General features: G+C 34.7%; 1 long non-coding RNA gene across 1 annotated transcript; it reads right to left on the bottom strand.

Moving 5' to 3' along the window:
- Nucleotides 1-283: 283 nt before the first annotated feature.
- Nucleotides 284-1753, bottom strand: LOC118498853. Its single transcript, XR_004901336.1, has 2 exons — nt 831-1753; nt 284-430 (listed from the first exon to the last, which is right to left on the bottom strand). It is a non-coding gene; the product is annotated as an uncharacterized LOC118498853 (long non-coding RNA).
- Nucleotides 1754-12137: the final 10384 nt, after the last annotated feature.

The following is a 12137-nucleotide window of genomic DNA, read 5'->3' as shown; positions in this document are numbered from 1 at the left end:
TATGTTTGGCATATAGATTCTTTGTAGGAACAAATGTTACACAAAGCCTGGTGCATCAAGTTCTCATTTTATTTCAAAAATGGAACCTTTCTCTTGGTCTGCTTTGACTCAATATTTCCTACCACTGTAAAAATTTTCTCATAAAAGAGTGAAATACTAAAATTGAATGGGAAGTAATAGAAAAACATAACCTCTATTCCCCGATGCAAAAATCAAATATGCAAATATGAAAATGAGAGGACTCTGTTTCTTCCCCTTATACAACTGATTAAATTGTCACTGCTGGAGATTACATGGGGTTTTATTCCCTTTACAGCCATATTCAATTGCACAGACAGAAAAATACATTGTCACAGACGAGACCCACCACCTGGGTACACTGTGCTGCCAGTTGCATGTAGAGGTCTTATCCAAAACTTTGCGGCTACCCCTTTAAAAAAAGAAAAGTATTAGATGTGATCATTTATTACAGACTACATGATCCCTAAAGTCCTTCCCAACTTAGACACTCCAGTAAGACAAAACCTCCTCCTCTCATTGCCAGATATCAGCCTGCAGTTTACTTCCTACATAAAAAAACCTCCACTAGTTCACCCCTTGTTATATTGACCCTAAAACATTATTGATATAGCATGAGAATTCCATTCAAAAAATGCCAGAGGCTATTCTTTTTCTATGTTTGCATTTTATTTCTTCAAGAATTGATGAATTTATTTGCTGGTTTATCAGTTTTGTCACTGAATGTCCCCCTCCCCCACTTTTGCCCAATGTCCTGCCAGAAGGAAATATTTGATTCTTGCAAAAACTGGATATAGAAACAGAAAGATTACCTTTGCTTCTCTTATGTCTTGCCGAGGTTCTGAAATGGATACCACAGCCTGCCTGGATGTAACAGAAGTTGGTGTTCAGTGACGATGTCGCCTGCCTGTGTCACTCTCCACGGCAGTTGAGCAGAGAGCTGCCTCCAGCTGCAAGCCAGGGGCCTCAGTGTTAAGGACACACAGATCTACTTTGTTAAAGAGATCTTTTCTCTGGTGCACAGAGATGTAGCCACAGGACAGGGAGATTTAACAACTAAAAAAGGTGGTAGGCTGATGTTTTTGAATTGGAGCATTCAGAAAAGAAATAACAGCAGCAAAAAAACAAAATAGTGAGCAGATGCTTCATTGCAAGGACAAGTGAATAGGAACAAGCCTATTTGCCTTTAGATTTGTAGTACATATACACATGTTACTTTGCTATAGAAGGGAAGGAATTGATCCCCAAAGAATTTTTAGGTGGCTTGAAGTATGACTGAAAATATTTCTGTTGCTCTTGTTGTTTTATACATTCAGCAAAATGACGCTTATGGATATTTTTTAACTAGATGGGATCTCTATCTGTTGTTATAGCTGTAATTTGAAATTTTATCTTCTCAGATTACATGAAGAAGTAAACAATCAAGTCTCTCCTTTCTATATCATGTAGTTGGGTGAAAGTGCAATGAAATGAAGTGATTTCTCGATGTCAAAACCCCCAAATCCCATATACATTTTAAAACACAGAAACATATCTCATGCTTAAATATATCGTTCTCCTTTAACTTGAGAATTTTTAAAAATATTGCTTCTTAACCTTATGTATGCCATTTTCATATAATAAATCTGCTCAATTCAGATATCTTTTTTGCTGTCAAATTAAAAGCAGAATAATATGTGTTCTGTTGGCTTAAACCTGTGTACTCATACGCCTGAGCCCTTTATTTTCTGTTTGTTTTTATTTCTGTCTTCCCCATGGTTCTTTGTGTTTCTTTTGTTTTCTTTTCAAGACTTCCCAGGGTTTTTGTTTTATCATACTGTTTTCTTTCCATTGTTCAAATGCTTTTTGACAAAATTTCCATATTTAATATAATTTTCTTGGTTTTGTTTAATTTTTCCATAGTTTTATATTGTTGCTTTCCCCCATTTTGTTTCTCCTTTTTTTTTTTCTGGGGCATCGTGATTATTTGTGAAAACACAATTCCAAAAGTCAGAATAGTATTATATGGACAAGTTTTCTACTGAGTGTCCTTATCTTTTAATGTTTTGTTTTTTGATATGTTTATTCCCTCTCCCAGTACTCACCATTTTAAATCATCTTTTCATCAATTGCATAGTCTTTTCTATTACTAATAGCCCTTCTTCATTCTTCACTTGATATCCTGATTTCCAGGCATCTAGTCATTACTAAAATTGACCACCATTTATTCAACACTTAGTAGAAGCTCTATGTTTAATGCTTCATACATATTCCCTTCAACTCTAAGCTACAACCCTGGAATAGAGGCATTCTCATCTCTGTTTGATACCAGGGAAGCCAGAGGCCCAATGATTAAGGTACTGTTTTAAAGCCACACAATTACTGTGATAGCAGATATTTGATACCAGACTATCACACACCAATTTACCTTCTCTTTCAACAAAATTGCATTGAGGCAAAAATCAAAAGTATGTTTTAAAATGGTTAGGTATAGGGGAAGATATGCTTACTTGTTAAATTTCACAGATTCATATTCACCTTATTATTTATGCCCTCGTAACTGAAACAATAAAATAGAAATTACTTTATGTTTTCCTTTTGAAAACATTTACCAACTTTAGTTTTATTCGTGATCCAAGAAAAAAAGCTTTAAACGCAAATTGCTATCTTCAGTAAAAAATTTAACAAGAGCTATGTGCAAGTTTTTCTTTGTATAGATAAAAATTTACTATGATATAGTTGTAAATGTAAACATTCCATAGCAGTAAGTTCCTACTAGTAAAATAAACAAGAAATGACAATTCTAGAAGCATTAAGAGATTGTGTTGTCTCTGCATACACATAACATCATATCGACCTTTCCAGGAATGACATCAGTGATCAGATATGTTTTCACAGTTGTCAAAGTCAAGGAGAAAACATGCCATACTAACCTCCTTGCACCTGCTTTTCCCCATCCTTCCCTCCTTGTATTATATTTGCCTTTGGGAGAATTAAAGCATTATGTGTTCCTTCATGTTCCTCATTTAGACTTAGAAAGTCTCATACTTCCTGCTAGCATGATAACACGCAGGTGTCATTCTCTAAAAAGGTCAGTTTGCAAGTTCCATAATCCCACCATTTAATCATTTCCACCCCTTTCATATTATTCTTGTAATTATATTACATATACTATTAAAAATAAGTATATATATATTAATGTTAAGAAATGGACACATATTTTATATTCCATTAGAAGTCTCTAAAATTGCAGCAGCTATTGCCATGAAAAAACTCTATTTCCCAACTTGGGAAAGAACTTAACAAAATTTTATTTGATGAATTTTAGTCCTGAAAGCTATTATTATATTAAGATGTAATTAATGTCTGTGCCCAATAATCTCCTAAGAAATTGCAGAAAGAACAAAGTTAGCAACTAGCAGACCTAAAATAGCTGGAGAGTTTTGACCACCAGGATAGAATAACAGTGCTGCAATGATTAAGAAAAGAAATGGGGAAATAAGGGAAACTTGACTTTAAATTTCAGCTCTACCAGTTTCCACCTTTGTGACTTAAAGCAATTCATCTCATTCTTTAAACCTCCATTGTTCTATCTGCAAAGTGGGAATAGTAACATTCACCTCCAAGGGCTATGGGAGAATTGAATCAAGCAATGATATGGAGCATTCAGAACAACACTGGGTATTCAGTAAGTCCAGTGGAAAGGACAGCTGTCATAGTTATCATCATTATCACTTTTATTACCACTATGCATAACTGAAAGTTGATATTCTTTGTTCATTTTGGCACTATGTACTGAGCCAGAGGGTCCTTTATTCAGCTTGTGAGTGCCATTTAAGGTCTCAGTATTTTCTTCTTGATGTTGTCCCCACACTGTAATAACTTTCTATATAACTCATAACAATTTTAAGATCAAGATTAAATCTGTACTAAATAAGCATGAGCAGCTCTTTTGTATATATTACAGTACTTGGGATTTAAGTCTACTGGCAAGTATTTAAGAGTGTAATCCATATAATGGTTCTTGCCTTGCTATATCAACTTTTATTGGCAGTTTATTTACCTAATAAAAATCTCCAAGATGAGGCACAATGTCTGGCACATGGAAGATGTTCAATAAATTACTATTAAAATAAGCTAAAGTGAACCTATATGTCATATCTGCCTAATGTAAATCATAAGTGCATTTAGGGTGTGTTTTATTCATTCATATTAATATATGTGCATTCAGTCATTCAGTAGGCACTTGTTATATGTCTACATATTATCATATGTAGGCACTGTCTCCTAAATAATCTACCCAAGGTCAGGGCCTTTGCATATAACTGTATATGTGTGTATCTTTCACATTTAGCACAGTGACTGGTGTATAATAGGTCCTCAAGAAATATTTGCTAAGTCAATCAGTTAAATTATATTTTTTGATGGATTGCTTTTCAGGATACATGGGAACAGCCTGGAAAACTGCATGATCAAAACAAAAATACCAAACAATCTGATGGTGATAAGATCCATCTTTCATGATTACTTGCTGAATATAATCAGAACTCAAAAGCTTGCTTCAAAGTTTCACTACTAGAAGCCAGTGTATTTTCAACTGGGTCTGTCAGTTTTCCTAAGAACAGCTTTCCCCTGAAATAAAAAGGAAGAATGAATAGTAGGTGAAAAAATAATGATAATCATAAGCAACACTATTAAATATACAACTCTGGGAATTATATAAAGATCTGGAAATCTAATCATTGAAACTAGGAGAGGTGCAGATATATCAGCTTTACTGAGAGTTGCTTTTATAAGAAAGAAGTAGTATATTTGGTAAGAATAATAGAATTTTGTTTTGCTTAGAGACCTTAGAAATGAGACTATCACTCTAATATTTACAGATATTAGAAGACCCAAAAGAGATTCAGAGACTAACCCAAGGTCAGTTGGATCCAGAACTAGGGCTCTGTTCTCTGATGTCTAAGAAAATAAACAATCTCACCACTGTATCAAAAGACCTATTAAATATAAGTGCTAACATGTATAATTCCATGAATAGTGACATTTAAAATTATCTGTAAAACATCGAAAATATTTGTAAGAGCAGAAAATATGAAAGAAAATATTCAACATGCCATTGGTGTTACTTTCCATTTAAAAAAGGTTTTAAAATAATAGAAACTTCGGTTGTTCAAGCATAATGTACTTCTATTCAATTGAGCCCCTAAATCCAGATTAAGACCAGAGGAAATTCCAATGGGCATGCTTCCCTCCACTCCCCGGACATTCATATTGAATTTTAAATTCATGTTAGCAAATGCCTATACAATCAAGGAAGGGGAAAAAAAGAGGGAGTGAGGTTAGAGGGTGGTGCTGAGCAAATTTCTGAATGTGAATTTGCAATTTAATCATGGAAGATTTTCTTATATCTAAAACATACTGAGTTGTTTGAAAATAGCAAGTTGGAAATATTTCTTAAAATTCAAAATTTAGAAATTGCAACCAATCCTTTACAAATAATCATTTAAAAGGTAACAGAAGACAATGATGATCAATTCTGTAGTAAATTTATCTGTAAGTAAAAGGCACAGATTGGTGGGGGTAGGTATTTATAATATTGCTATATGAAAGAAACAAGGGGTCATTGTGTTAATTTCACAGAAAGTTACTACTTTGGAACAGGCTTTAATTAAACATTCATTCCAAACTATATTGTCTTCACACTGCTGTTTAACTAGGTGGCATAAATATTCTTGAGAAATGAATTTATCTGTATAATCTTCTATAGGCATAAAAGTGAAGGGTGACCCAGGATCAAAGCTTTAAAATGAATGAATGCATTTCTTTCAGATTTATAATAACATTCTTGCTGTTAACAAATATAAATGTAACATTTACTAGGAAATAAGAGACTGCAGACGGAAATAAACAAACCTAGGATGTAGTTCATCTAAGTAAACACTGAGGTTGTAAACCTGCAAACTCAAATATCAAGAGCCCTGCAAATTAATGCTACACACAATAGGCCCTTTGGAAGCCAACTTAATCCACCCCCCTGAATCTACATGAGGGCCATGCATAACAATGCAGAAGCTGGATTTCCATTAAGAGTTTCCTCTGCAGGCTGTCAGCTGTTTGAAGAAATAACAATTTCCTAGGCATGAAAGCTTTTTCAGAAGGTTCCCACTGATGTGTAATAAAAGTGACTTTCCTTTTTTTTTTCTTCTACTTTTTCCTACCTCCCCCACCCCACCCCGTACCATGTAACTTTGTAGGGAGAAAAAGGGTGGACTAAGGCCATAGGCACCCTACTAGTTTACCTTACATGGATTATCAGTGCAGGTGTTAATATAATTGAAGGTGTGGTAGCAGATACAACCCCCTAATAGCTTTTCCTATATGGAGATTACCTAGGTAGAGAATGCCAGAGTACCTGAAGAATAGGCAAGCGATTACCTTATTAACATATCACCATTCAGCAGCAGCTGCATATCTGGAAGAAGAAGAGGGGGAAAAGAACCTTTAAAGAGCCTATTCATCGATGTTAATGGGCCCATTGCACAGCACATTGTGTGAGAAATTAAGTCTCTAGCTGTGAACTTCCTGTGCTGTGCAAGCTGCCTGGACTCTTTTTTATTGCCTCAGTGTTATTATCTCCTCCTGGAAATAAAAACAATCATGTTCTCACATTTGAGAAGCCAAAACATTCTGAGATAACAAAGTGGAGATGCCGGCTGAAAGTTTCTTTTGTCTCCCTTATTAAGTGAAAAAATATGTTTTGAAATTAAAACGACCCCCAAATTTACATCAAAACACATCAAATCAACTGAGGTGCCCTGTGAACAACAAAGATTTTTCCCTCTTCTTATAAAATACTCAATTAAATTTGCTTTTCCAGTTATCATTCCTTTTTCAGAATTAATTTTTGACAACCTAATTTATTCAAATCAGACATCAATTTTTTAAAACTGTACAACTGGCAAAAAATTCTTTTCTTCCCAGAAGATAATTATAATAGACAATAAAAATGGTATTAATTCTCAGGAAACAATTTCAATTCAGTACAGGCTTGGCTAACATTTAAAACATGAAAATAGAACAGGTAATTTAGGATTAAGTAAATTCCTCCTTTTAGATCAGTTGAAAGCCCAGAAGGTTTGCTCCTTCCTTTTCTTGGTTGTTGCAAGGCCATCATGCAAACCTATATACATTTGGCGTAAAAATAAGTCCTCTTCAGACTGAAACAACACATTTCCATCATTTTGTGTGCACATTACATCATCATCACCACCACCATTATCACTAACATCCTCATCATAAAATAAAGGGCTAATGATCAATACTAACTGATTACAACTCAATTAACAGGAAATCTCCCAGTGCAATTTTAAAAGAACCCACTTTCCTTCAGACCTGAAGTATTTTCAAGTTCACCTATTATGTTTAACAGGTTTAAAGAGTATTGAAGACAATAACAAGAATACTGTAATTCAATCTGAGGCTTGACTCTGTTAATGTACATTCTGCCTTCACTGGTAAAATCTGTCTGCACAGAATATAACAAGTCAATCAATGATGAAACATAAAGTCAGATGCATCCAAAATGGATATATGGACACCAGAGTTTGTTAAGGCAATTCTTGGCACATTAAAGATTTTAGATTGTTCATTGGGTTCTATAAAAGATGAATAAATAAAAACTTCTAAAGCAGGAAATAGGCAAACAGATCCTTTCCTGTGAATGAAATAATGGTAAGGATGACACCTTAATTTCGTTAGCAGTGAAATGGCACTAGAACATTACCAGTGGTTGGACCTCAGTTCAGCATCCTCAGTACTTGAGTCTGTCTTAAGAAAGAATTCAGAGTTAAGATTCAAATACAAGGAGCATTTATTTAGAAATTCACAGAGGTACAAAAAGGTAAGCCAGCTAACCTGCATGGTCTCAGGAAACAAGTGACAAAGACAAAAGAAAGGCCCCTGGAGCTTAGGAAAAAGAAAGGCAAAGAGAACTAGTCAGTGGGAAAGAGATGGGAGGAAGGCCTTCTCCAGAGAGAGGGAAAAGTCATGTGAGCATGCTGGGTCCTCTGTCCTGAGGATTTTTATCTGGAGGTCTCAAGGAAAGATCGCACTAAGAAATTTATTAGCTTTCCAGGTGTGTCCTTTGAGGGTCACGGTCTCTACTGATTCAGTGGTTCCAGAGTAGGGGATCATTAGTCATTGGAGCTGGTTCTGCTGTCAGCCATGGAGTTGCTTATCTGGTTTTGCTGCTTTTCTGGGCCTGGAGCTGAAACACACCTGAGGCCCAAATGTCATCTCTAGTTTGACCAGAACTCTGACTCTGTTGTTAGTAGGTAGACCCAAAGCTTTGTTCTTAAGATTATTGGATGGTGGTCAGAACCTCCTTGTCGTAAGGGCTTAATGCTTAAAGGAGTGATTATGCCAGGGCTTGTACAGGAGTTATATGAGGCTTTTCTCCAACCCCCTTGTTTATCTTCGAAGGGAGTCTAACATCACATGACTAAGACATGTTAGGGGAGGGTTCCAGCCGCACGACCAGCCATATGAAAGGTCAGGGCATCTAAACCATGTGACTAGCAATATGCTAAGGGAGGTCACCCTAGGGGCAAAGTCCTAGCTGACAATTGCCTGTTGCTAGGCGTCAGGGCTTGTGACCTTCCATACCTGGCCTACCATCCTCACTCTGCTCATGTCTAATTGCCTACTAAAATTTGTATAGTAAAATCAGTTATTTGAAACAATGTATACCATCAAGCTTTTTCCTCAGGAAAGGATAAGCAAATATTCCAAATTCTACTTAGTAATACTTCTGTTATTTATTTATTTATCAACATATTTATGTGAAGATTTGAATGAGATGACTCTATTTGCTCTGGAGTCAGCTATTTTAATTCCAGTGGGATGTCCATAAATGGCACATTTTGATATGATTTGGGAGAGATTGCTGACTTTCTACTGGCTTCTTAAAAGAGAAGATATTAATATACAGTAGATATAAACTTTGACTATCCATTCTTTGCTTAACTACTTTATATTTCACATTGCTTCATGTAGGCCACTAGATAAACGTAGGTTTTCTAGATTGAATTGCTCCCTTTGATTTTGTTATTTCAACAACCCTTCTGTAAAAGAGGAGCCTTTCATAACAGAAACATTTTTTGACAAAATTCCCTCTATTTTGGGGAGGTTAACATTTAATGGAGTTACAATTCTTTATAACTGGGGGTTACTAAAAACAAGAGCTGATTTCGACATCAACTGTTTTCAACATCAAGGAAGCCATTGGTATTTTAGAAATTATGGAGACAAGTAATTTAAAGAAGAGTAAAAAAGAAAAAGAAATTTGAACTAGTTCCCTTAAGACAATTCAGGTTAATGGGCCATTCACAGTCCTATTAACACATAACAACTGTATGTGCCATGTAATCAGAGTGATATTGTTGCCTGCACAAAAGTGACATCAGAACTTGTCTTCATGGGCATCAGCAGTGCCAGCCCCATCACCTCTGACTGCTCCGGCCCACATCTATTAACCTTATTGATTTGGAGTCCTGCTATGCCTCCCTGGAAAACTGCTCCCTGCTGAAAAGCTCAAGTGGATCAATCCTGAACCATGAACAAGAATTCAATAAGACCACACAGTTAGGACCTTTAAGCATTAACTATTCCTTAAAATAAATCAAATTAAGGACCTTGCCATAATGAAGCTCTTCGAAGACTTTGAGATGTCAATAGATTCCAAGTCCCCAAAAGAAAATTTTTGTCTAGAAGAAGCATCAGGCTGTTACAGGACACAACTTTTCATCTGTGGTGAAATAATTAAATATGATAAGGAGGGCAGGGTCAGTGTAATTAAAATGTCTGGCATGAGTAAATAAGTGGTTTTAAAGTCAAGCCTTAAAGTGTTAATATTTTCATAAGAAAATTAAACTTTATGGAGATATAGAGTAAAAAACATATCCTAATAGAAAAAAAAATTTTCCAGTGGCTATGAAAGCAAATTAATTTTACTTATTTGTTTGTCATAACATGCTGCTGAATTTTCTAAAGTTTTTAGTAAATTTACAACCCTTTTCTAATTCCTAGTTAATAGAGAAGACAATGGAGTTGTTTAGAGCTTCATATCTCTCTACAAAGGCAGAAATGATCTAGGTATGTAACTGCTACAAACCCATTCATATTTAAATGTAACTGAATCCCTTAGGAACTCAATTACTACCTTTCTAATAGGCTGTTCTTTGGGTTTTGTTTCTGCTGAAGGTCTTGATTTCAACTAAAAAACAAACAAACAAAAAAACCCAAAACCTCATTCCCTGAGAACCAAGAAATGATTTCTCAGTTGAAAAATATGAGGATCTTACAGTACCTATCCCTAACTTCTATATTCACAATAAAGGATATAGATATAGTAGATAGATAGAATATTTTAACTTATGTCATATAAATACATATTTACATTATGTGTTATATATATACACATACCCATATATGTATATACGTAATATGTTTCTTTAGTTATGAATATTTCTACTTTCTAATTATATTTAAAAATGACTTGCTGTTTTTAAATTTTCTATGTAATATTACTGAGTGACTATACCTAGACATTTCAAATAGAACAGTTTTGCATTTAAAAATGCAGAGATACAGTCTGTGCTCTCAAAAATAATATCAGTTGACATTTTGTTTTCCAAAATATTTTCTGTACATCTAAGAAAATTTAGTGTTACAATTTTTTTCTTTACTGGAAAATGTATAGTACAATGTATTGTTCATTAAAAGAAGACCCAGTCAATTAGTTAATATGGTGAAAATCACAATGTTGCTAGAATAATGGAAATTCATGTTTGCTTGCTATGATTGGTGTTTATCTTTGACTGATAATGTATAATAGCCCATGTGAAACATCTAACATAGAGTATATCATGTGTTATCTCTATTTAGCACCTCTAGGCAAGAATATTGTATAGGGAAAAAACCAAAATTACTGTTTTTCTTTATTGCCGGCTCTCTAAGGAATACACTGGAATGAGTTCTGTCTGCCAACTAATTGATAATTATTTAATTAGCAATTTATAATGACAATGGGATTTTACCCCCCACCAGTCCATCTCTTCTTTAAGACCAAAGTAGACAACCTTATGCATTTTTACACTAACTTCTGGGAGCTAACACCAGCCAAAGTATGCCCTCACTGAGATTTCCCAAGTTAAACTCCAAAAGCAGCATGTGCCCCCACCTCCTTTAAATCGCAGCTTTTCCTTTTCCCATTACCAGGGGGTGACTGGCACTTTAACAATGCCTGTGGGTGTACAGCCTTGTTGTGTCACTGTGGACAGTTCTAACAGCAGCTTCATTAGTTCTTTTTACAACAAAAGATAGGGTTTTTCCCCTTGCCTTTTTCTTTCTTTCCCTTAGTTGGGACCCCCTGCTTGACTTTTTTTATTCCAGAACTTCTTTAGAATGGTGCAGCTATTCGAACACTAGGAATTGTAACTGATAGACTGTTTGCAGGGGAACTCATGAAAGTTCTCTTTGTTCTCCCTTCTTTAACCAGGTTTACCAGCCCCTCCCTCCCACCAACCAAAAAAGGAAAAGGAAATCCACTTTTAATTATACATTGATGGAAATCACTGTGTAGGAAGGGAGCATTCAATGTAGAATGCCTATTTTATACTTTATTACAAGAAAAAGAGGTGCTTGCGTCAGAACCACAATTCTCAATCCTGAGCAAAAGCTCCAGTTAAAATATATCTTTCACCATAACCCTAGTTTCAGTTTAAGATTTCTCTACTAATGAAAAAGTTCTTGTTAAGAAATAAAAGAGGGTAGTTGCTTTTATGTATTAAAATATATATGAAGTAAAATATATTTTATTATGTATTAAAATACATAAGAAACAAAACATTTTATTATACAGTAAAATCTATTTTGTTTTATTCATATGAAATAAGATGACAGTGGCTTTAAATATATATATGTACATATATATAATGTGTAATCTTCAATTTACTATATAAAGGGGCTTTGTATAGATAAAAAGAACAAGATTAAGCCTATAAGCACATCTCTAAAAATTTAAAATAGCTATTTATCTGATTGAAGTTTCTGACAATTTATTCTCTTGGCATAGAATT

This window comes from Phyllostomus discolor, chromosome 2, assembly GCF_004126475.2.
Source record: "Phyllostomus discolor isolate MPI-MPIP mPhyDis1 chromosome 2, mPhyDis1.pri.v3, whole genome shotgun sequence".
NCBI classification, from domain to species: Eukaryota; Metazoa; Chordata; class Mammalia; order Chiroptera; family Phyllostomidae; genus Phyllostomus; species Phyllostomus discolor.
The sequence above is the reverse complement of the archived record's forward strand: the minus strand, read 5'-3'. Positions and strand labels throughout refer to the sequence as shown.